The sequence below is a fragment of the Equus asinus genome, chromosome 9, assembly GCF_041296235.1.
Source record: "Equus asinus isolate D_3611 breed Donkey chromosome 9, EquAss-T2T_v2, whole genome shotgun sequence".
Taxonomy (NCBI): domain Eukaryota; kingdom Metazoa; phylum Chordata; class Mammalia; order Perissodactyla; family Equidae; genus Equus; species Equus asinus.
Genome location: NC_091798.1, coordinates 81,271,637 through 81,298,108, shown reverse-complemented (window position 1 = coordinate 81,298,108; position 26,472 = coordinate 81,271,637). Strand labels below are relative to the sequence as shown.

Below are 26,472 nucleotides of genomic sequence, written 5' to 3'. Positions count from 1 at the left end.
CTTCTAAAACACGTTCTGTTATATACTTTGTATACTGTATATGATGGATCACGTGTTTTTCTTTTTTCTCTCTATCAAGATGTTCTGGTACCACTAGGTACAGTTGAAGACTCTAAGTAGGATAGATTATACAAAACTCCATGTCTAATTTCCCTTTATATAATTCCCATACTACCTAACACAAATTATTGAATATTGTTTAAACATTTTTTCATGATTTTGATACTCCTACTTATGCTTCTTTCTTTTTAATTGAGATATAATTGACATATAACACTATATCAGTTTCAGATGTACAACCTGGTGATTCAGTATTTGTATATATTGTGAAATTCTCATCACAATGAAACTAGTTAACATCTATCACCACACATAATTACAATTTTTTCTTATGATGAGAACTTTGAAGAGCTACTCTCTTAACAACCTTCAAATATACAATACAGTATTGCTAACTATAGTCGTCAGACTGTACATTACATCTCCAGGACTTATGTTATAATGGAAGTTTGAATATTTTGACTACCTCCTCCTATTTTGCCCACCTCCACCCCCAACCTCTGACAACCCCTCCAATCTGTTCTCTGTATCTATGAGTTCATGTTTTGTTTGTTTGTTTGTTTTGTTTTAGATTCCACATATAAGTGAGATCACATGGTATTTGTCTTTCTCTGTCTGACTTATTTCACTTAGCATAATGCCCTCAAAGTCCATCCATGCTGTTGTAAATGGCAAGATTATTCTCCTTTCTAATACAATGATTAAATAAAATCCTAAATTTTGTTCCAAAAAAGTGCCTTTAATTATCTTTGCAAACTTCATGTTAGTGTTGAAAAAATTAAATGACTCTAGGACATTTTAAGGTCAAAAATATCAATCTTAAATAATTAACTCTTGTAGCAGGACTTTCTTTTAGTGGAACTTTGAAATTTATTTCTTTTGATAAACTTTGTAATGCTAGTAAAGTGTAATGGTTTTTGAAATCTTTCTCATTTTTTTTTGTTTTTGGTAGGTGAGATTTCCATGATAGAAAGCAAAATATTGTGAAAGACTAGTGTGGCAGCCAGGGAGGGGTACTGCTCAGGATCCCCCTTAAGAGAGAAACTGCTGTGAGGAGTTGCCTGGCAGCGTCCAGCTGCCATAGATTTCAGATCCACCTCACATTCCTGGTGAGGTCCTGTTCTAGCTGCACTCCTATCAGTCAGTGACAGAGCACTGTAGGGAATCTAGACTCCAGCCTTGCTTGCCCAGTGCAGTCCCCCACTACTGGTGAATTTTTGCTCTGGGAGTACCCATTGGCTTGGCCAAGACTCTTGAGCTACACAGCTGTCTGAGGTTCTTTTTGCTCAAGTCTTTTCATTCTTCCCCCTCTTTTTTCACAGGTGCCATACCCGCCTCATCGTCTGAAAGCCTTCCCTGACTTCCTGCTCACTTTTCCTTTATCTTTCACAGGCACTTCCTCCAATAAATCACTTGTACTTCTTCTTCTGTCTTCATATCTGCTTCTAGAGGACCCAGCTGATACAGTTTTATGTACTTACTTACAATAGTGTATTTGTTGAGGTTTACGGTCAATGCTATTTAACACACTGCATTTATTGTTTTCCACTCAATCAAAAACACTTGTCTCTGAGTACATAAAGCAAATATTGAGAACAAATTAGCACAATCCAAAGAATGACAAAAATTAATGTTATCTCCTCAATAAAGATGACCTCAAAAGTTAGTGAGAAATTCCTTTCAATTGCTAAAAAAGTTTTAAGGAGATGTTTCTTGTATTGGAACTTAAACACTAGCAACATCAGGCTACAGGATAACGAACAGGAAACATATTCCAGACCTGAGGAGTCAGCATCAAGGATTCTCTGGTCACCACCCCACTTGCCAAACTGAGAAGAGACATTAGGAAATCCCATTCACTGTATTCTCAAAATACTAACAATTCCAAAGGTTTTGTGGTCAAGGGACTCCCACTTCCTGTTGACAATTTGAGGAGGCTGCAAGGGTTTGGCAGCATAAAATGAGTTCTGCTTGTAGCCAAACTACTACCATTATAGTTCTTTGTGAGGATAAGAATATGCTTCAAATCTCTCCCCCATTAAGATAGATTTTAAAATACACAAGGCCCATGAGGAATAGTTTTATTTATAAGCGAAAAATCTATTTCATTCACTACATTTAAAAAGAAAGAAGAGAGTTTTTACATACCATAAACGGAGACAAGGAATTAGAAGCAGCAGAAACACAACTCTTCACAGTAAGTCTTAGCTCAAAGTGAAAGACAAACCAAGAGAGATAACGCTTCAAAAATCTGAGACCAGTGGTGGAGCAGCAGCTAAAGCACTGTCTACAAAACCAAAGGGAAGCTAGTCTCCACTAGACGTTTTCCTTTCCATTTTATCCAAGCCCAGATAGGCTCTGTCAGCTACCTGCCATTTTCTCGTCAATGTTGCTTAGATATTCATCCCTGTTTCTCACAGAAACTAAATAGAAGCTAATGCCTGAAGCAATCTTGATCCTCCAGTTACCAAGCTGTGGCCTTGCTTGTCCACATGTGTCCCTTCATTGTCCATGTGTCCCTCCTGACTGTATTCCCTGCTCCAAGAATTTTCACATTGACTGCTTTAGGAGCTTCTAAGATGCGTACCCTTCACTGTGACTCCATGGATCACACGCATTCTCTATAATAACACTTAGCACATTCAAAATATTTCTTATCTATCTGTTTTCAGAGACAGTGGTATCTTTAAGGACAGGAATCAGTATCCCACTTATTGTTAGGTCTCCAGTGCCTTACTTTGTTCCTCGTTGGCACTTGAAAAATGTTTGTTGAAATTAGGGTCGTCAGATACCCACTTTTGAACCAGATGGTCCGGATCATGATCTCTCTTCCTAGAAAATTTATTTCTAGCAAGTAAGTATAGTCTATTTAAGTAAGCTATATTGTTATCATGGGGGTTATTTTGTTTTTCTTTTTTTTTCGTGAGGAAGATTGGCCCTGAGCTAGTACTTAGTGCCAAACTTCCTCTTTTTGCTTGAGGAAGATTGTCACTGAGCTAACATCTGTGCCAATCTTCCTCTATTTTTGTATGTGGGATGCTGCCACAGCATGGTTTGATGAGCAGTGTGTAGGTCCATGCCCAGGATCCAAACCTACAAACCCCAGGCAGCTGAAGCGGAGCACGCAAACTTAATCACTATACCACCAGGCTGGCCCTGTAATTGAGATTCTCTTTCCAATGCCAGGTCTGGATTTTGTCTTCCAGTGTTAACTCACTTAGTATTGTAAGAGTGAGGGCCTTGTTGGTGCGTCAGTGAAGGGGCCACTATGAGTACCTCACAGCAAGTCAGACGGCAAAGTTCTGAATGCCTCTGAACTCCTAACCTTGTGGGTGGCACCTATACTGATTAACAGCAGAGAGATTTATTAGAACATAAGCTTTGAGAAGAGTTATTCAATATCTACTGTTCACCTTTCCTATATCTCAAAGTAGACTCAATCTTTTATCTTCAAATTTCTTGAGGAAAATTATGATTATTTCAAATTAAAAATTACATTACCTTACAGAAGGAATCAGCCTTTTCTCATGTGGTCAATATCTACAAAGTCCCAAATGTGGACACAGGAGCCCTTGGATATCTGGAAATGTAACTTCTTTTCAAAGTTTTGTCCTATGGTGCTTTAAATGTTTCAAGTTGAGAAATCACGAGAAAGTTCCTTCTTTTAATGATTATATTAAAATTTTAAAGCTGTCACCATGAAACAAAAAAACCTCTTTAAATATATTTTTCAGAAGTCAATGCCTAAGTATGATGTTCACCTTCTTGCTAGAATAGCGTCTTTTGCTAAGTACAAATCCATTTCAGTAGAGAATCCACTGTTAAAATATTCAAATTTGTTGAATATTCGTTTCAATTTCTGTGTCAAATTATTGTGCTGGAATAATAATATTAATAATAACCACAATTATTATCATGCTCCACATGTTGTCTATCTAATTTATAAATTGTATATGTTTATAAGTTTATATTTTATAATCCTCATGACAAACCTATGAGGTAAATATTTTTCTATTTTTGAGTTGGAAAAGTGAGACTCAGAAATTGAAGTGAATTGTACATCTCACAGATGGTAAATGACTAAATTGAGATTGAAATCCAGAATTTTGCAAATCCAAAGCAAACGCCCTCAACCCTTTACCTACTTACCTGTAGTGTCATGTGAGCTCTGTGGATTATGGACAGAGGAGTTTGACTCTGGACCAAAAAGAATTGAACATTGAGCATGTACATGTTTCAAAGTGACTTTCACTGTTCAAAGATGAATTTTTGAAAAATAAAACCAACTTAATACAATCTATATTTACTCATGTATAGAATGAAATGCAGATTATCATTGATCAACTAAAACTGTGCTCATTTCTTTTTTGTTCAATAAATTTCTATCAACTGCACTTGATAGTTTTGTTGAAATAATGTGACAACCACAGTTGATATAATGTGAAATATAAAAACCTTTTATGACAAACTAAAAAGCAAGATGGTGTAAGACACAGATGCAGTAGAAATAAGTTCTTTAGGAGAATGGTCAAAAAACAAAGAATTAACTCAAAAATAATTAAAGGAAGAACCATTAATACATCAATAATGCAAGTGATAGATAAAAAAATGTATAACTCTTGTGGTAGGAACAGTGAACTAGTTAAATAGTAAAATTATACGACTTAGTAAAAGAGATTTTTAAAAAGTTTACACACTATGGTTTATATATTTTTTAAAATTTAATTAATTATTATTATTATTTATTAATTTTTTAAGCAATGTAAGATTTGGTTTCAGCTTCAATCCAATCTGGAAGTGTCTTTTTCTGCCAAAAATGGAGGGATTATCAAATGTTCTTTGTTGCTACAATTTAGGCAGAACCTAAAGATGGCTGAGCAAGTCTCAGGGGTCCATCTGTAACAGAGTACAGAGGAAAACGTGATTTCCCACCACAGAAAGTAGCAGCAAGCAATAGTGCAAGGTGTTTTAATGGAAGAAAAATCTTCTCAACAATATATGGATAAAAAGTATGTGCTGAAAGTAACCTTTGAACAGTTGTGAAAACAGATACTGAACATGTACGGACCCTGAGACAAGGCAAATCTCTTAGCGCCCGCCTGGGACACAAGCTTGCGAGGCGCACAGAAGAGAAAGAGCATGACCCCACTCCTTCTGTCTTTATAACTTCCCATTTCATGATCAGACACAAAAAACACCCTGCCAGCTACTGTGGGAGAGGGGTATCTAGACTCAGTGGGTTTCCTCCACCAGACAACGTAGGTCAAGAGTTTGATGCCCAGAGAGACTTGGTGGTGTCTCCTTTATAACTGAAGGGATTTGTCAGATATATGCAAGGAAAGCTAAAGAAATACATAAGTTGTTATTGAGTCACACATTTCTCATATGTAAAAACTTCTGCTCTTTCTTACTGTTAGTTTTAGAGATTTCATGCGAATGGGAAGAAACTGAGCTGAATGCGTTTACATAGCATGAGACACTATTTAAGGAGAGAGGAGAGGCAGACATGAAACTGAAATTTTCATAACAAAGAAAAAGATAAAAGAAAATAGTTACCCTTTGTTTAGTCTCTGTTAGAGAACAAATACTCATAATTAAACTGTAACTGGAATCAAAATGTAGTTTGGGATAAACAACCTAAATGGCCTCCAAGATAAATTACGGTCCTCATTTCTCGATTGTTAGTTTGTTCTCTCCAGCTTCACCAGGAAGCAGGACTGTGGGGATTCTGTACTTGTATGTCGCCGCTAAGCAGGCTCTCATATGCCAGCAAGCTTAGCAACTTGTTTGAGTCTGGCCACTTGCTCACCATCTGGAACTACTTCATATTCTTATTACCAAAAAAAAAAAATGAAAGAAAGAAAGAAACGAAAAAGAGAAAAAGGATGAGTAACGCTGCTGGGTTGCCTTTTCTTTTGTACAGTTTGCTGGGTGCTTAACCCACCCAGGGCTCCCTCCCACCTGGAGGCACCCTACCAGCCACAGTTTATCTGACACTCCGTTCGACTACAGAACTACTCCCTCGAGATATGTAAGTTCTGGATTTCATGTCATTACTCTAGATTTCCAAGAGAAAAAATACAGTTTTATTTTTTAAACATTTAATTTTCAGTCTTTTGCAAGTTTTAGCCTATATTCCTCAATTTGCTGTGATCCTTAGGAAGGTATGTTTGATTTGTAAGGAAAATTGGCTAAGGGAATTTTTTCTAAAGAAGAAACAGCTTCCATGCTATGTGCTCTGGCTCGTACTTTGCCATGGGTTGGGAATGGGGAAGAGGGGATGGAGAGAGGGGGATTGTGGGCCAGTGGTTAGTCTGAGAGACCAAGCTCCATTCTAAGCAGGATATCCCTTTCACCAAGATGTTTGTCTATGCTAGTCATTTCTTAGGACAAAGCAAAATGAGGAAACTGATACAAAAGCTCTTAGATTAAAGCCTCATCTGTTTAAAATTTGTGGGAAAACGTATCTGTTCATGACTTTATGAAACTCCAAGGTTTTAGTACTCACTCAACGTTTGATTTCTAACTGGCACAGGATAATTTCATACAGAAAAACCTTATAGATGATATTGTACTTTCAGCCTGAAGAAACCCCCAGGTATTTGAAAATTATTGACCCTAGCTCTTGTGGCAGATTTTGTGATTGTTTCACAGAAAGGAGAGAACTTCTTCCTTGTTGACCTCCCTAGAGTAGGGGTCAGTAATTAAGGCACACGTGCCAAACAAGCGCTGAGGGCTTATTTTCGTTGGTATGCACGCTAGTAGCCTTCTCTTGAGAGAATAATCACCAGCTGCAATTTGCAACATGTGAGAATGTGTGGGTGGAGTAACCACTTCCCCACTCATCTTCTGCCCAGTCTCAATATCGCTGTAGCCCACCTGGCTCTCCAGAAGCACAGGTGCTACCAGCGAGGCCCACCGCTTGTTCGAGAGATGGTCAAACCCAGCTGGGCCCAAAGTCCAGTACTTGATCCATCATCAGGATATGAGAGGATTATAAAGTAAGAAAAATAAGACCAGTATTTGTTAAGCGTTTTATAACTGCGAGACGGTCTTTATAATCTGCAGAGAGATTAAAGAACTTGCCCAGAATGAGAGAGTTATAACTCTCTTTGGTGAACCTATGGTGAACAAGGTGGTTTGAATCTATGACTTCTGACTCCAAAGTCTATCATAATTTTACTATATTTGGTTCCAAGGCTTCCTAAAGAAGACAATTATTCTTCTTTAGAAGGAATCTCTTAACCTGTCACCCTCAGGAAGCACTGCTCCAAAGGTCATTAATCTGTCATGAAGAAAGTGTTTGTTATCAACTGTTTGGAAATCTATGTGTTAAAAACCCACTCCCCCCATAGGACATTTTAGAACCTTTAATGTATTCATTTGCATTGTGAATCTTCTAGAGAGAGATCACGGTGGCTTCACTTCTAAAATCCACATCCTCACATGTTGCATCTGTTAATATCTCTCTGAGTAAGAGTTCCACGGAACAACATGGGCAAAAGGCTTTGAAATATCTAGGAGGTCTATTCAAATTATCAAGGGCAGAAGACAGCTTCAGATAATTAAGTAGTAGTTAAAGATCATATTAAAATAGTTACGAAATGAAAAGTATAGAATAAAGAAGTTTCATTTATATATGCAATATAAAGCTTATTAATTGACTTTGAGCTGATCTATTTGCTTGATATTTGGATGTGACATCTTTAGATTATTTTCTTCACAAAATTTTAATTGGCAAAATGTTCTCATGGCAACAAAACCCATCACATCCCAAACAAAGAATGCATGTTTAAGGACTAAAGAATGCTTTGTGTGAATATTGCTCTACTCACTGAAAACTGTGAATTTATTATTAAAAGAGAATTTTCAGTGCTTACAATGGGCCACACATAATAGTAGATACAGAGAACTTAGTGTGGCCTTCAAGGACCTCACTGCCTAAAAGGGGAAACAGGCTTACTAAGAACAAGCATAACAAGCTCCTTTTTGGATAAGGTATCAGACTACACTCCCAACTAGCCCATATCAACTGCCTGTATCACATAGCTGATTAACCCGGCAACAGCATTATTCTAGTTTACTGAGAATTGAATAGAATTCAAAATGTCAGAAGATTTTGTGTTGGAGGACAAGTGTTCCCTACTTCCAGTGTTCTTAGTTTTTAACTATCTTTATGTGAATTTCGGTCAGCCAGCTGTTGGTTTATAGCCACTTTTATACCTAGCCCCTAAAAGATACAAGTGCCTCTGGGATCTGGGTGTGGACCAAGTCCAGTCTGTAGCTGGATTTCATAGCTGCCTCATGTCCCTGGCAATCTTTACTCCTGAACACTGGATTCCAATTCTGTTTTTATACATCCTACTCTTCCCTCTGCCTGAATAGGATCTTTTGGACCACCAGTGCCTTATTTGGTATTATACCTCTAATTCTTCTACTATATCTTTTCTTATATGTCCACAGAATGCTCTGTTTATGGCTGGGTAATCCGTACCAACACCCAGCTTACAGGCACAAACCCATAGACAAGTAATGAGGGGAGATGAGGAGAAACATTGAGAAGAAAACTTTAACTCTGTCTAGGAGATGGATAAAATGTCAAGAGATCCCTTAAGCAGCTCTGAAGAATGAATAAGGAGAATTCTGCAAGGAGACATTGAGGATGGAAGGATGAGACATTGAAACTGGGAAGAGGGAGGATATTTCTAGAACAAATGAATTCCTTATGCTGAGACACACAGGGAGATCAATGAATAGCAAAAATTTTTATTTAGCTAGAGCATAGGATATTAAGGTAGAGATGTAGTTGAACACGCCAAAAAGTCTACATGAACTTATGGACATTAAATATCAAAAAGATTTCATGTAGGAGCAACAAAGCAGATATAGATCTTAGTAATTCTACTCTGGCAGTGACTTAGAGGGTACGGTTTGGAGGTAGGTATGCTCTTATTTGAGAAATTACATGAGCCTGAACTTGACAGTTGATCCAAGACTTCACTATAAATAAAATGTGAACACTGGAAACAGGCTATTTTTTTCTGCTTTGTTCACAGCTGTATCTCCAGCATGTGGAAGAGTGCCTCACACATAAATTGAACAATGTAAACAGGAGACTACTTATTATTTAGCTGTCCATCCATCCACCCATCTATCCATCCATCTGCCCATCCATCCATCCATTCATCCATCTATCAAACACTGAACACCTGCACTGTACAAATCATATCCTAGATCCTGAAAGAATGAATAAAGTGAGAATAAAAGAGGGCCAAGGACAGAAACTTAGAAACATGAATATTTAGCAGTGGGATGAAGAAAAGGATCACTGAAAGAGACTGCAAAAAAATAGAGAGAGAGGAGATGAAACTAACAATTTGTCACACTGAGAGCTAAGGGTGAACAAGATTTCATGGATGATAAGGTGATTGCCAGTATTTTGGTGCTTATATCAGGTATTGATACTAACTGGTCATTGTCCATTGGATTGTTCTCTTTTTTATTGAAGCATAATTTACAAACAATGAAAAGCACAGACTATAGGAGTATAGTTCAATGAGATTCGACAAACACAACTCTTGTGACCCACATACTTGTCAAATGATGGGACATTGTTATCTTCCACCCAAAATTCCCCCATGTCTCTTCCCAGTCAATTCCTCCAACACACAGGTGACCACTGCTCAGATTCTTCTCTCTTTAGATTTCTTTTTGCCATTTCCTATCTCCTGTCCTACCACGTGCATATAAGACCACTTGATACTGTGCCACAGTCAGAGTTTCAGTGATTTTTCTCACTTAATTTGGATAGTTTTTATTAACTGTTCTTGTAAAGTGTCCAGTCTGTTGTTAAACCTATGAATTTAGGAAGTTTATTTCAATTATATTATTTTTCAGTTTTAAAATTTCCATTTTTTTCTTTTCATAGTTTATATTTCTCTGTTGAGATTTTCCATCTTTTCACACATTACCTTTTTCTTTAATCCCAAGCACATGTCTATTAACTGTTTTAAAGTCACTGTGTGCTGATTCCAACATCTGTGTCATGTCTGACTTCGTTTCTGTTCACTCTAACTCTCCTGCTGATAAGTAACATTTTAAAATTCTTCTTTGTATATCCAGTAAATATCAACTGAATCTGGGGCATTGTTAATGTTACATTATTTAAAGTCTAAATTATGCTATCTTTTTAAAAGAATGTTGCCATTTGTTCTACCAGGCAGTTAATTTGCTGGTAGCCGAACTTGATTATCTTGAGGGCTAGTTTCAGACTTTGTTAAAATGGTTCTAGAGTAGCCTTTACTTTAGGACTAGACTTGTCTATTCTTAAGGTATGGCCTTTCTAAACTTTCAATGGAACAACTGGGTTTTTCAGAGAGAGAGAGCTCCACTCTGGCTGCTTGGAACTCCAAAGTCTTCCAGCACTGAGTACCATCTCCGTTCGTCTCACAGACCCTGTGTAACTAGGATTTTCTAGCCTCATGGAGTTTTACTCTGTGTATGCGCAGCTTATTATTTGGCTAAAGATGGAAGGGGACCCTATGCAGATGGCTGGCGCTTGTTCTAATATGTTGCTTCCTCCTATCTGGTACCCTACTCTCCAAATTCTGGCCACTTCAGCAGCCCTGGACCCAACCTCTCTTTCCTCTGCCTGGAGAGACCAGTGCTCTCTGTTTGGACTCTAGTTTCCCCAAGCTCCAATTTGAAAAGGCCCCCAGGAAGCATGCCAGGGTGAATGTACAGCTAACTTTGTGTGTTTACTTTTTCTCAAGGATCAAACCCCTTGTACTGTCTGTTGCACAAAGTCTGAAATCACTTCCTTTTCATTTCTTGACTAGATTCACAATTATTTATGGTGGGAGAATTATTCCAATATCCAATAATCTATCATAGCCAGGACCAGAGGGCCTGTCCGCTGTGTTTGGCGGTTGGAATGTTTTTAGAGACCAGATTACTTTCAGCATCACAGAGTGGCAAATGTCTGTCCTTCATCTTATAACATGACCATTGTTTCCCTTGTTCCAAGCCCCTGTAGTCCCTGAGGACCTTATGGAGATTAATTGTACTTAAATCTGTGGAACGTAGTACCTATTCATTAGTACTGTTTTTACAAAGTTGTATAGTTCATTAAATTTACACCCATGTTACCATCTTTCTCTAAGTCACAACCTTTGGTTAATTAGATGGCATTTTTGGATCACCGTGAGCAAAGTTGGAAAAAAAGCAAAGAAATAAATATATTGATCGATGGATCAGTCCATGCTAAAACTGAAATTTAGGTCATTTTTGTGATCACCAAATCATTGATTCCATTGTTTTTCACTTGCAGATAGTTAGGGAGTTTTTGTGTGGACAATCCGTATTCACCAGTTGTACTGGAGTCACACACACATAGCTTCAGTTATGCATAACAGTGCAGTCTGCCAAGTGACTGCACAGCTGGAGAGTTCACTGGGGGTGGCAGCTGGGTGAGGAGCCTCAAAAGATGGGTGGGTATTGAAGGAGTTTCGTCTTGCTTTTGTACCCAGAAGGCTTGCTATTAGCATCCTGCAAACACAAAGAAGAGATTAGAGTTTATTGTTCATTTTCCCCTCATGGGGAAGCCATGTATGTTTATGCCCTAAAGATTGCACATTTTAAAGAAAAAGCCGCTTTGACTGTGGAATTAACCAAATTGACTATCTTCCCAGTTTGAATTCGCCGGATAACTGCTAATCCCCACTTCACATTATGCTCTAAAGACTCAGCCAAAGGATTCTGAAGGCCTGCATTTCCAGGTTTTCTCATCTGTAATACAAACAACAGTTAAAGACATAATATCATTTTATGCTACTCTCAAAGGGCATCTAGCAAAGCTGGCTAGCATTACTGCAACATTTTAATTACTGGTGCTTACCACAATTTGCAATAATTACAGTTCATTTAGTGAGCTGGTTCTTAATTGCAGACACTGCTAAAGTAACAATTGAATAAAAAATAAAGTACACTTTCATATATATACATATATATATAATATGATTGAGAAAGATGTAGGCTTATAAAGAAATAAAAGAAACTAGCATATTCGACTAGACCATTTCTAAAGCAGAGATATTAAAAGGAGCTTTCTAAGCCAAAGGCCCAGAATTAAATTTAATCATCAGAACAAGTTGCTCCCCCATTTATGGTATTCTCTTTCTTTAGCATAATTCCTAATTCTATGCTTCTTTGTATTAAAGAATGCTCAATGAGTAAATTCTAGTACTAACATAAGTAAACTCTCAACTAACTTCTATTCATTATTCAATGGTAAATCTGAAAGATAGAGACATTCCCACATGAAAAGGATTTTCATGTAAAAGAAAAAGTAGTTGTGGAAAACTCTATTCTTCGTCATTCTTCACTTCACTGAACACCAAATGATTGTGGGGGACTGGAATTGGCCACCCCAAGATATGTCTCTTTGGCATGAGGATTATTTGGGGCTTTAATAAACAGTTTTAATAAACTGCAGACAGGAAAGAGACTCTGAAAAGTAGAATTTACTTACCCTTTGTTAAGAGACATTTACATTGTAAAGGAAATCTCCATCTGTAAAGGTGTCTCCATCTCTGTACCAGGAAGAAGGGGGGATGACCTTATCTCTAGAAACTCTTAATCAATGCCAAAGGCAAGGACTTAAGTATGCATCTTGTTTACTGTACTTGTGTGGTAATATCCCATGATCGACTCCCCCCCCCCCCCAACATCCTCCTTTGTCTTTAGCTGAAGATGATATTTAAGGTGGTGGCTTCAGCCATTTTGGCGAGTTGCTCAGGTTGCCTGAGCCTCTCCCATGTATACATGTTATAAAGCTTTGTTTAATTTTCTCCTGTTATTCTGTCTCATGTGAATTGAATTTGTTCTACAGCTAGAAGAACCCACAGCGGGTAGAGGAAATGTCTTCCTCCCCTACATGATTATGAGATTTTATCCAATATAAATGTAGGTGATATGGAGGATCAGAATGTCTGGTGGGTGAGAAAGCAAAGGAAATGCTAAGAAAAGCTAACCCGAAGTGAAAAGAATAGTTAATGAGAGGGATTACTCTCTTGATAAGAAAGTACATTAGGTTCTGACTTTTCTATTGGTCATACTTTTCTGGAGTTCTCTGGTGTTCCTGAAGGCAAATAAAAGACAATAGTGGATTCAATTCTTGCTTAGAGAAATAGCTGTATTTTGATGACAACACAAGTTAATACATTTGAGAGCACTTTGACATAGTTGGGATTACCAGGATGGCTTTCTGGCAGGTACGAGACTGCTGCTCAGTATGGCTGGTTCTATTGAATATCTGTGGCTGTTTGGTCCCAAAGGTGGGAAGCCAAGGAAGAACTAGGGGAATAGAATTTACACGGAGACTAATTCCATCAGGTAATTCAGTAAGCATAAGGATTAGCTTCTAAATTGTTGTGGAATTCTGTTACAAAACCATGTCTTCACATGCAAAGTGAATTGGAGAAAGGAAGCAATCAAGAAACCAAAGGAATTAGGAGACAATTTTCTCTCTGCTCTCAGGAAGCTTCTTCTGAAAGCAAAGGAAAAACTTAAGCCTTGGGCTAATTTCATCAGTGCTCACCAAAATCAAAATATTCTCAACTCATATCTAGTTAACGTCAAAAGTTATTGTAAACCGATCCTCAAATTTTTAAAAATTCTGAACATTAAGGGAAAGAAATTTTGCTTTACTTAACCAATAAAATGGGAAAAGAAACATTTTGATCTGTTGGCACATCTACACATTTCTTTGCTGACATAGGCTTGAGGGTGGTAGCTTTCTCTCAACAAATTGGTCCCTTTCCTAACAGGTATTATAATTATTTTATGAATCTCTGGCAAGTTGCTAGTCTTTAATTTCTGTAATTTCCAGTGTTTTTGGGGAGAATGTTTTAAGTCAAAGCAAACAAACAAACAAAATACTCCTCCCCACAAAGAGTTGTCTTCTGAGTAGGTAGTTTTGGTTAGAGCACGCAATAATTTGAAAAGTGATGGATCTCTCAAAATAAAAGACAATTTTATTCAAAATAAAACAACATTGTGATCTTTATAAGAAAAAATGATATGCTGGCCCTCAAAAAGAAAAGAGTGTCCTGTATACAGTTTCAATGTCTTAGCACCTCCCGGCATAATGAGTGAGGCAAATTGGCCCAGTGATAAATTGTGAGGCTGTGAAATCTTAACGATCCTTTAAAGGTACGTGCTCATGGGTACTTTGTTTACTTTAAGATTTCTATTTGTTAAAATGAAATATTAACAATAATACTAGCCTCATAATTGTTTTTCCTTTTTTGTTGGTGAGGATTAAATGAATTTATATGTATAAAGTACTTAAAACAGAGTGTTGTTCATAGTAAATATGTAAAAATTGTTAGCTATTATCTTTATTGTTATTATTGTGTAGAAGACAGAGAACTACGCTGGAAATTAGGAGACCTGAGCTGTATCCCAGCTTCTGGCTCACTTCTGACACAAACCATTCAACTTCCTTGAGCCCTGGATTCCCGGATTGTGAAACTAAGGAGCTGGGTGATGTGATTATGTAGGTTCCTTCTTATTCTAACTCTTTGATGATATATGCAAGCTGGAGTTTTATGCAGTGTTGCCTTTGAGAAAAAGTTGTAATATATATAGTGTAATTCTAGAATCTCCATCTTCTATTTGTTTTCTATAGTTTCCTGCTCTCAAAAGTGACTATACCAAAGTCCCTCTAACCATGTTTTGAAAGCATTTTGGGTGTATCACAGATTCATTTTATTTACAAGAAAGCTTCCCTGGCAATGACTAGTAAGGAGGGAAGTACCAATGTTAAATCCCACCTTATGTTTAACAGTCAGCTTTCAATATATTATGCTGTGATAATTAATGACCCTCTAATATCAACAGAACACAACAATGATTAATTTCTTATTCATGTTACCATGCCAGCTGCTGCTGTCTATGGTCAGCTGAAATTAGTGAGAGGTGGCTGCATCTCTGCTTTACATGTCTTCTCATTCTGGTACCTAGGATGAAAGAATTGCCCTTACATGAAGTGCTACATTCTCCAGGCAAAGGTAAGAGCAAGAGAGCTGGCAAGCACATGCAAGGTCTCTTGAAGCTGGTCAAGGTGGCTTTCTTTGTGTCCACTGAAATGCCATTGGCTAAATCAATTCAGAAGGCCAAGTCCAAAGGCAATGGGTAGTGATGTAAAACAGGAAGGAGGACTGAATAGTTGGGAGCAATGATATAGTCTATCCCAGTTTTCAAAAGACTCTTTCCATTCCTCAGGGTTCTTGAAGAGCCAAATCTTTCTAAAGGTAATCCACTCAAATATCCCTTCTCCACAAAGCCTTTCTTAATTTCTCTGGTCAGTGGTTCATTGATCAATTCATTTGTATTTCTACAGCATCTTATACATATCTCTCTGATGATACATATCACAGTGTGTTATAATTAGATGAATTGTTATGCTGGCAACTGTTTAACAAATGTAGCTGTAGGGGGAAAAGTCCTAATTTGTAATGTTTGCCAATTTCCATGGTGTAAATACTCTACCATGGCTGATTTCAAGTGGCCAATGTGCTAATCACAAAGCATGGAATTGGGAAAAGATGTACAGTAACACAACATTATATAAGATTTCCAGCATATAGAAATAACAGATATAAATAAACTCAAAAGCATAGATAATAGTAAAATGTAGTAAAATGGTAAAGTGATGAGTTTTGAATAATTATTACCTGTATGTTAATATAGTTTATTTAATCATAAAAATTTACATAATCTAGTTTTTTTAGTAATGACAGAGTTTAACGACTGGCTTGCAAAATTCCTGGAATTTTAGCAGTTGGTTCTTATGAGCAGATGCAAGATGACTTCAGCATACCACTGAAATTTTGATGTCAGTGTTTATCTTTCTGCTAAAAATTGGGTACCATTCAAAAGCTGGGACTATATCTTAATTATCTTTTTATCCACAGTGCCTAGCATGGTGCCTGGCATTTTGTAGGCTCAATTAGTATCAGTTGAATAAATGGGTGAAAAAAAAGTGAATAAACAGGCATTGTAGAGAATAATATGAATTGACAGAGACAAATTTCACTGGATTGGTACCTCTTCTAATTAAGAGAATTATGGAAACCTCAAACCCACACATACCATACTCCAGAGGATGAGAGAAATTTTTTAAAAAATCCACAAAAACATCACATTGTCAGATGGGTGACTTGGATGGTCCTCCAGAGATGTCTTTGCCACGTAAAGATTTATTTTCCATTTTTTATAAAATACTGAGCTCTACTGGATAACTCCTTTAGTGATAATAATAGCAGCTATTTACTAGGTAATATGTGCCAAGCACTGTCTTCTTATATTATTTTATCTTGATAGCTACTTTTTGAAGTAAATTATATTATTATCCCCCATTGTACAGATGAATACACCAAGATTTAGAATAGCAAGTAACTTGCTCAGGATCCTGAAAACAGAATGCGTCAGAGCCAGAATTTTATACTGAACCATCTGATGCTACAGTATTTTAACTCTTGAGGAACAGAGTTTGGGTAAAGTTTTATCTTCTCATTTTAGAGTGAATGACATTTGCCGCTTTAATGAGCTCTTTAGTTACAGACATGTATATTTTATTTTTAAAGCATGCAGACTTTTTTTTTAACCACACTCTGATACACTTCCTCTAGGCAGAATTTCACTTTAATGGTGTCAAACTTAGCAATAATACCAGGTTATTGAATATTACTATGGTTCTCCTACTCATTAATTGCTTTCATTTATCATTTATTGATGTCCTGATAATATTAACCCTTTTCATTCAATAAAGCAAAAAGTAATCCTAATCTTTAAACATGCTAGTAAGAAGGAAAAACTTTTGTTGCTTTCAATAATATCTTAAGGTTTTTATTTATCTTAAGTCTAGTTTTTGCAGGCTTGGTTAATAAGGTTTGCTCACATGTTGAATTTGATAATGTTTCTCACAAAAATAGTAAATAAACCAATTACCAGTGTTCATAATAGTTCAGGAAAATAATTTTTAGTGATATGGCAAAAGAGTGACTTAGCTACCCATTCCTTGAGAAGAATGCAGACGAGTTGTATAACTGAATATTAAAATAGAGCCATAGATCAGAAAGGTAAAACATGGATACTTTTCAACAATTTGATCAAAAAATAGGCCTAACACAGAGTTTTGAAAAAATAGCTTATCAATCTGTCAAAATAATAATTTTTCCTAAATATGATAAACATGATTGCCTGCTGAGTTAAGAGAACGAAACTGAAATTAGATAAGATGATGAATGTGATTGCTTCTTCCCAAGCAAAGGAATTGTCCTGCTGACAATGGGGAATCCATTGTACCTTAGATTCTACAGTGCCACACAACTGGTTGCCTGTGACACCATGTGAAATAGTATTGTACCTTGTAGTGCCTAGTATATTGCCTTGCTTGAAGGAGCTGTTTTATAAATATTTTTTGTATTGAACGAATGAGTTGGAACTGGGTGTAATTTATATTTTTATAAATGTCTTATATTTATATTAAAGGATCTTATATTAACGATCTTGTGTTAAAATAAAGAGCAAAATACCACAGCTTAACTAGAATTCCAATATGGCACATTTTATTTGTTATATTTTTTATTGATAACATGCTCATAAAGTTTGTTTCCAAACGTAACCATGGTTCTTGATTCTGGATAAGACACAGTAAGCACACTTTATCCTTTCTCTGTCACTGAATGCAGCTATAAATCCTGGAGAGAATGCATTGAGCAGCTATTTGAAGACTATGAAGAGTAAAGAGCAGACCAATTAGAGAAGATAAGATCAAACTGGCAGTGAGTTTACCTTTTTTGTGTGTCCTCCAGTAACCCTAGGCCTGGTGTCAACTCACCGTAAAATTTGGAAGTGGGCCTCAGCATGGATAGAGAAAGCTCTAAAAGAAACCCTCTAGTTCAGGTTTGAGGGGTAGAAAAGGTGTGTCTTATTAGCAGGAGTTTTACAGCAGAGGGCCCACAACTCTACAACTCTGAGAGGAGATAACTTTTCTTTTCTGTCAGAGGATCTGTGGCCCTATGCGGGTTGGACAAACCTCTGTTTCTTTTTCCTCTCTCTCTCCTCCTGCTTCTTGGCTCTAGATAAGGGTGCAGTAATGTAAATTTACTGTAAATGTAAAAATCAGAGAAAGATAACTAATCCCCAGCTCTTTGGCCAGAAAGAACTGGGGATATCAATGTAGAGAGAAAAATTTAGAGAGATGACCCATAAAGTTGTTTGTAAAATCTTAGGATCACTCTTGAGCTTTGTGTACATGGACCTGACCCTAAACATTATACTGAAAGCTCTGTGAACTGAAATAAGACATAGACTACCATCAATCTCAGACTGGCCACTGGGTGTAGCAAACATGGGACGGATATAAAAAGCATTTCAAAGGCTTTGAAAATGGAACTGACACTAAAACCACAACCCTCAAAAGGCTAGTCATGACTTGTGGCCTGAGTCCAACTGAGTTGATTGACTTCTAAACAAAATATCAACGTGCTTCCAAGGATTTAACCAAGACCCAGACTATCATAACAAAATATTGAAAATGTTCAGAACACAATCCAAGATTTCTCAGCATAGGAAGAACAAGGAAAATCTCAAATGTCGTGGGGGAATGAAATCAGCAGACACCAAAACACAGATGACATGCAAGTCAGAATTATCTTACAAGCGCTTTAAAGCAGCTACTATGAAAATAATACAAGAAGTAAGGGCAAATACTCTTGAAATGAATATAAGGGTAGAAATTTATCAGCAAAACAACAGAAAATCAAAACAAGAGCCGAGTAGAAATTTTAGAAATAAAAATTAAAATATTGAGAGTAACAAAGCTCACTGGATTGGTTCAACAGCAGAATAAGAATGACAAAGGAAAGGACCCCTCAACTTGAAGAGAGATCACTAGAAATTATATATTTCAAATATAAAAGTAAAAAAGATTGAAAAATAAGTGGACATAACCCCAGGGACTTGTGGAACAATAGCAAAAGTTTTAACATTTATATCATAGGAGTACCAGAATGAGAAGAAAAGGAGTGTAGTGAGGAAAAACACTTCAAAAAATAATGGCTAAAACTTCTCAAGTTTGTTGAAAGATAGAAAGCTACAGCTTTAATAAACTCAATGAACCCAAAGCAGGATAAATGTAAAGAAATTCAGGTCCTTACACATCATAATCAAAACACTGAAAACTAAAGACAAAGAAAAATTTCTTGAAATCAGCTAGAGAAAAATGATGTACTATTTATAATAGAACAATGATTTGGATTATTATAGATGTCTCATCTAGAATCATGGTGGCCAGAATAAAGTGCAACAACCTTTTTAAAGGGCTGAAAAAAAGAGCTGTCAACCTAGGATTCTTATCCAGAGAAAATACCCTTCAAGAATGAAAGTGAAATAAATACATTCTAAGGAGGAGGAAGCTAAGAGAATTCATTGTCTCAAGACTTGCTCTAAAATAATTGCAAAAGGAAATTCTTTGCCAAATTCTTTCCAAAGGGAAAATTTTATCAGAAGTAGAATTAAAACATTTGGAATAAAGGAAAAGAAAAAGGAATGTTAACTATCTGAGTAAATATAATAGACTATATTTCTCTTCAGTTTTTTAAATATTTTTCACAGTTGAAAGAAAAAAAATGTAAGATTTTCTCAAGAGGTTTTCAATGTAAGTTAATGTAATATATAAGCCAACGTAACATAAAGAGGGTAGGGTAAAGGGACATCTAAGTTGGTAAGTTTTCTACATTCCACTTGGAATGGTAAAAAGTTAATTCTAAGCAGACTGTTAAAAGTTAAGTATAACCCCTAGAGCAATCACTAAAAAAATCCATAAAAGATATATAGTCCAAAAACAAGAAATAAATTAAAATGGAATACGAGAGAGAGCCATAGAGAAAGAGAGAGAGAAAGACAGAGAGACAGAGAAGTCAAATAGTCCAAAGAAACAGGGAAGGAGAAAGAAAGGTAAAAAGCAGAAGGAATAAATAGAAAAAAATAAAATAGTAAACTTAAATCCACATATGTAATCACACTCAATGTAAGTGATTTACATATGCTGATTAAAAGAGAGAGATTATCAAAATGGAATAAAAAATGGCCCAACTGTAATGGTTACTTTTATGTGTCAACTTGACTGGACTATGAAATGCTCAGATATTTGATCAAACATTATTCTGGATGTATATATGAAGATATTTTTTGGATGAGATTAACATTTGAAACAGTAGACTAAATAAGGCAGATTGCTCTCCCTAATGTGGGTGTGCCTCCTCTGTCCAATTGAATGCCTGACTAGAACAGAAATGCTGACTCTTTCATGAGAAGAAGGAGTTCCTTCTGCCTGACTGCCTTTGAGCTGGGATGGTGGTTTTTACCTTGCCTTCAGATTCTGAATGAAACAGCAGCACTTCCTGGCTCTTGAGCCTGCTGGTCTTTGGACTAGAACTACAACATTGGCTCTGTTGGTTGTCAGGCCTTCAGGCTCATACTGGAACTACAGCATCAGTTCATTAGTCAGCTTGGGCTGCCATAGCGAAAATTGAGCAGCTTAAGCAAGAATTTATTTCTCACCGTTCTGGAGGATAGGAAATCTAAGATCAAGGTGCTGACCAATTTGATTTTCTGGTGAGGGATCTCTTCCTGGGTGGCAGATGTCCACCTTCTCATTGTGTCCTCACATGGCAGAGTGAGAAACAGCAAGCTTTGGTGTCTCTTCTTATAGGAGCACTAATCCTATCATGAGGGCCCCACCCTCATAATCTCATTTAAACCTGATTACCTCCCAAAGGCCTATCTTCCTATATTATCACATTAAGGCCTCAATTTATGAATTTGGAAGGGGGGAAACCACAATTCTATCCACAGCAACTGGCTCTCCTGATCCTCAGGCTTTGGACCTGGACTGGACCTACACCATCAGGTCTCCTGTGTCTTCAACTTGCCAACTGCAGATCTTGCTATGAGTCAGCCTCCATAATTACATGAGCCAATTCCTTATAATACATCTATGTCTACAGATATATACATCCTATTGGTTCTATTTCTCTGGAGAATTCTGACTAATATACCAAGTATGTGTTTTCTGTAAGAAATTTACTTCAAATATAATGATATAGTTAGGTTGAAAGTAAAAGAATGGAAAAGATATACTATGGAAATGCCAATCAAAGGAAAGCTAGAGTGGCTTTAGTAATATTAGACATTTTAAAATTCAGACCGAATAAAATTACCAGGGAGCATTGCTTAATGAAAAAAGGGTCAATTCACCAAAATGATGTAAGATTCCTAAACGTGTAAGCACAAACAATAGGACTTCAAAATACATGAAGCAAAAAAATGATAAAATTGAAAGAAGAAATATAGAAATTAACAATTATAGTTGGAGACTTCAACATTCCTTACTCCACAATTAACAGAACTATTAGACAGAATATCAGCAAGGATTCAGAAGAACTAAACAGCACCATCAATCAGTTGGGTCTAATAGACATGTATACAATGTTCCATTCAACAACAGAAGAATACAAGTGCACATGGACCATTCACCAAAGTAAACCATACCTTATGTCATAAAATAAACTTTAACACATTTAAAAGGGATTAAATCATTCAAAGTTTATTCGCTGACCATATGAAATTAAATTAGCAACAAATGGAAGAAAGAGAAAAGGAATATTTTCAAACACCTTGACGTTAAATGACATTTCTAAATAATCCATAGGTTAAAGAGGAGGTCTTAAGGTGAATAAGAATATATTTTGACCTGAATGAAAGTGAAAATACTACATATCAAAATTTGTGCATGTAGCTAAAGCAGTGCTTAGAGGCATATTTATAACATTAAATGCTTGTATTAGAATGGAAGAAATGTCTCAAATCAACAATCTAAGTTTCCATCCAAGGAAATTAGTAAAAAGAACAAAGTTAACCCAAAGCAAGAAGAGGAAAAAGTTAATAATAAAAATAATAAAGATAAGAGCAGAAATTAATGAAATTGAAAACATAAGAACAATAGAGAAAATTAATGACACTCTAAGCTTGTTGTTTAAAGAGATCAAAAAATTGACAAACTTCGAACAAGACTAATCAAGGAAAATAAACATGACACATGTTATGAGTATTAGAAATGAAAGATGGTCTATCACTACAAACCCTGTATTACTCTATTATTATTAATAATAATTCTGTTATTCTATTAAAAGAATAAAGGAATAATAAAAACAGCTTTATGGACATAAATTAGCTAATCTAGATTAAATGGAACAATTACTTGAAGAGCATTTCTCCCATGATTGTAAAGAATCTGTATGCTCAAGACTCTCCCAAATGAAATAGATAACCTGAATAATGATTTAACTACTTAAAAAATTGAATTCATGGTTAAAACTTCTGAAGAAGGATTCTCCAGGCCCAGACGTTTTTGCTGGCAAATTCTAGCAAACATATAAAAAAGAAATTACACCAATTTTACAAAGATCTTTTTAAAAATGAAAGGGAGGAAATTCTTCCCAGCTTATTTTATGAGGGCAGGATTATCATGATAGCAAAACCAGATATAGGAAGTACAAGGGGAAAAAAACAGACTAAACAAATATTTTTTTTGAACAAAGAGGCAAACATCCTCAACCAACATTAGCAAATTGAATACACCATGATCAAATAGGAGTTTATTGTGACAATGCAAGGTTGATCCAACACTCAAAAATTAATCAATTAATCCACCATTTAGCCAGTCTAAAGAAAGAAAACCACGATTACATCAATTGATGAAGAAAATACATTTGAGAAAATATTCAACATCCATTCATAATAAAAATTTCTTAGCAAACTAGGAATAGAAGGGAACTTCATCAATTTGGTAAGCGACGTTGACAAAAACCTTGTAGCTAACAGCATACTTAATGATGGAAGATTGAATGATTTCTCCCTGAGTTTAGGGATAAAGGAATGATGTCCATGGTTACTATTCCTATTCAACATTACATTAGAAATTCTGTCCAAAGCAATAAGGCCAGAAACAGAAATACAAGATATATGGAATGGAGAGGAGGAAATAAAACTGTCCCTATTCACAGGTGACATGATTTTTGACAGAAAATTCCAAGAAATCTACAAAAGACCCTCTAGAAATAATAAGTAAGTTTCAAGGTTACGGAATCCAAGGTCAACGCACAAAAATCACTTGTATTTCTACATACTACTGAGCAATTGGAAGCCTAAATTATTTTAAAAAACATTTACAATAGCTTCTTCCCAAAATTATATGCTTAGGTACAAATCTAACAAAACATGTGCCAGATTTGTATACCGGAGACTACAAAATGTTGACAGAAGTGATTAGAGAAGACCCAAAGTGGAGAAACACCATGTTCATGGATTGGAGATCTCAAGAGTAAAGATGTCAGTTTTCTCCCCCAAATAATTCATATATTTAACATAATTACAAGCAAAACCCTTGCAGGAGTTTTACAGATATAGACAAAATGATTTTAAAATCTATATGAAAAGGTATGGGAACTAGAAGAGTCAGAGCAATTAAAAGAAACAGTGAAGAATGATGGAAGACCATTCGACATGATTTTAAGACATTAAAAATCTGTAGCAATGAAGACAATGCAGCAATTGTGAAAGAATGGACACATCAAACAAAAGAACAAAGTAATCCATAATTAGAACACACAAATTGGCTGATTGATTTTTTCAGTTTTTAACGACTTTACTGAGATATAATTCAAGTAATATAATATTCACTCATTTAAAATGCGCAGTTCAGTGGTTTTTATTGTATTCACAAAGTTGTATAACAGTCATTAAAATCTAATTCTAGAGGGTTTCACCACCTCGGAAAGAATCCCTACACCCGTTTGCATCAGTCCCCATTTCCCTCTCCCCCAAGCCCTGGTCACCACCATGTACTCTATTTTTTGTCTCCATAGATGTGAATATTTTGGACATTTCATGTAAATGGAATCATACAATATATAGGCTTGAGTTTGGACGGAAGTTGGTGTGGCTATAAAAGGGCGCATGAGGAATCCTTGTTGTGATGGTAATGTTGCGTGTTTGGACTACATCAATGCCAATATCCTGATTATAACTTTGTACTATAGTTTTACAAAATATTGTCCTTAGTAGCAACTTAGTGGGTAAAGGATACACGATATATTATTATTATTATTATATTATCTCTATATTATTGCTTACAACTGCATGTGAATCTACAGGTATCTCAAAATAAACATTTCTTGATTTTTTTTTTTACAAAAGAAACTTAACTCCATGACCTAAAAGGCTGGACTGAATTTTTCAACATTGGTATTGACTTGTTTGGCTGGATAATTCCTTGTTGTGGGGGTTGTCCTGTGCCTTATAGGCTGTTTAGCCTTATCCTTGGCCTCTACCCACTAGATTCCATTATATTCCCCTCAGCTGTGACAATCAAAAATGTGTCCAGACATTGCCGAATGTCCCCTGAGGGGTAAAATCACCCCAGGTGAAAACCATTATGTTGATATTGCTATTGATCTTTTACCTGAGTACTAATATTATGAGGTACTTTCCCTAACGCATTTTCCTCAAGACACAATTTTGAGAAACCTTAAACCCATATGCAGCAACGAATGATAGGCACGTTTGTCTTTTTGAGTATAGCTGTGCATTAACTCTCCATTCTTTACCATATTGGTGAATTTGTTTCCATAGTCTCTCAGACATTTTATTCTATAATGAAGGCTGAATACCATAAATTGTTCACAGTGCATGTTTTTAGAAACCCAGTGTTTATTAGCCATATAGGAAAATGTTCTAATTCTCCAAGAATAGTGATGATATAGTATCAAATCTATTTATAGAGAAGACTATGGCAAAAATAAAATCTATGTCCAATATATTGCTCATTATTATGTCATCAAGATAGTTCGACACAATTTCATAATCTAGCAGATTCTTCAATAATTATGTGTAGTAAGTAAGAAATAAAAAATATCAAGAAAGAAGGAGAATTACTTTAGAAAGCTATCATGTCTAAAGTAAATATAACCAAGACTATTGATTAATGGGTAGAACATGAATTGGTTGAAAGGAGGGGAGTCCTCTTGGTTCCCATATCTCTTTCTCTATATCCCTCTTATAATATTTCTCGTATTATTTAAATGTACAGTTAAACTAGAGGTTGGCAAACTGTGTCCCACTGGTCAAATCTGGCCTATCATTTGTTTTTGTAAATAATGTTTTATTGGGACACAGCCATCCCTATTCGCTTACATTTTGTGCTACAATGGCAGAGTTGAGTGAATGCAACAGAAATTGGCCCAGAAAGCCTAAAATATTTGCTATCCGGCTCTTTACAGAAAAAGATTGGTGATGCTGATTTGAACTACAAACAAATTCTGACTAGAATACTGGACTACAAATCCGTTTGTGAAGGAAGCAGCCATATTATTAATTTGTCTGTTCTTCATATTTAACTCATATACAGAAGTGCTACTCATGTATGTCAAATGAAAGAAGAAAAAAGAAAAGGAAGAAAGGGGGAGAGGAACCAAAAGAAAAATTAGAAAGTGTAAAGGATTGAGGAAAAAAGAAAAGATTCGTGTAAGAAAAAGCTAATTGACTGGCTAGCGCAAGGAGCAACATCTAGAATGTAGTAGGAGATGAAGAAAATTAAGCACAGGAGAGAAAGCTATCATGATTTGCCTTAAACCTCTAATAGAAGCTGTAGTTATGCTAAGTAGCAATGTAGTTGCCCTGCCAGATCTTGACCTAAAAGCCAGCTGGCTGAGGGGAAGGTGACTGCCTCAGAAGGAAAAGGATGATATATGTGCGCATGGAGCTAAGAGGGAAAGAGACCTGTATTTTCGTCTCCACTCACCCACCTTCCAGGAACGAAGGTGTATCACTTGGCCTCTGATGCCGTGTTTATAGTATGGATAAAAAATCGTATCAATATGAAGACAAGACCTTAAATCAAATAATATTAAAGATCTCTTACATCCTTAATGTTTATGGTCCTATTTTCTCTAAGGCTCTGGATTGATTTTAGTGTCCTGATGATTTTCCTAGTCTACTTTTGAAACCTCGTGTTCTACCTCATTTAACTTCCCTCTTCTTTGTTATCCTAACTGGAGCCTGTTAACTTGGTTCCATTCCATGGATTCCTAGTTCCATTTGGAGCCCTGTGTTCTTCACCCTGGGGGCTAACCTGGGCCTGAAGCCCATTGCCTTCTATCCTGATTAAGCCTACTTCAGCCCTCTCCCGGGAGCCCCCTTCAACAGTATATATTCTAATGTATTAATCAAGCTGGGTTGTGTTCCTGGTGTCCCTTCTGACCCTAGCTCTTCACTGTTCAGTCA

The 26,472-nt window shown here is 36.2% G+C and overlaps 1 long non-coding RNA gene across 18 annotated transcripts in view; it reads left to right on the top strand.

Annotated features, from left to right (window-relative positions):
• The window catches only part of LOC139046208 (uncharacterized), a 150,277-nt gene that overhangs the window by 50,253 nt on the left and 73,552 nt on the right, over positions 1-26,472 (top strand). For 6 of the 18 annotated variants that reach the window (XR_011505951.1, XR_011505950.1, XR_011505953.1 and 3 more), the window contains exons 4-7: positions 14,480-14,617; positions 15,085-15,131; positions 16,490-16,619; positions 17,817-17,909. The exons of 5 other annotated variants lie outside the window; for them this stretch is intronic. This is a non-coding gene — a long non-coding RNA (uncharacterized lncRNA). Of the gene's footprint in view, positions 1-14,479; positions 14,618-15,003; positions 15,132-16,489; positions 16,620-17,816; positions 17,910-26,472 lie in introns of all 18 variants that reach the window. 7 more of the 18 variants (XR_011505957.1, XR_011505952.1, XR_011505959.1 and 4 more) reach the window with 5 other exon arrangements.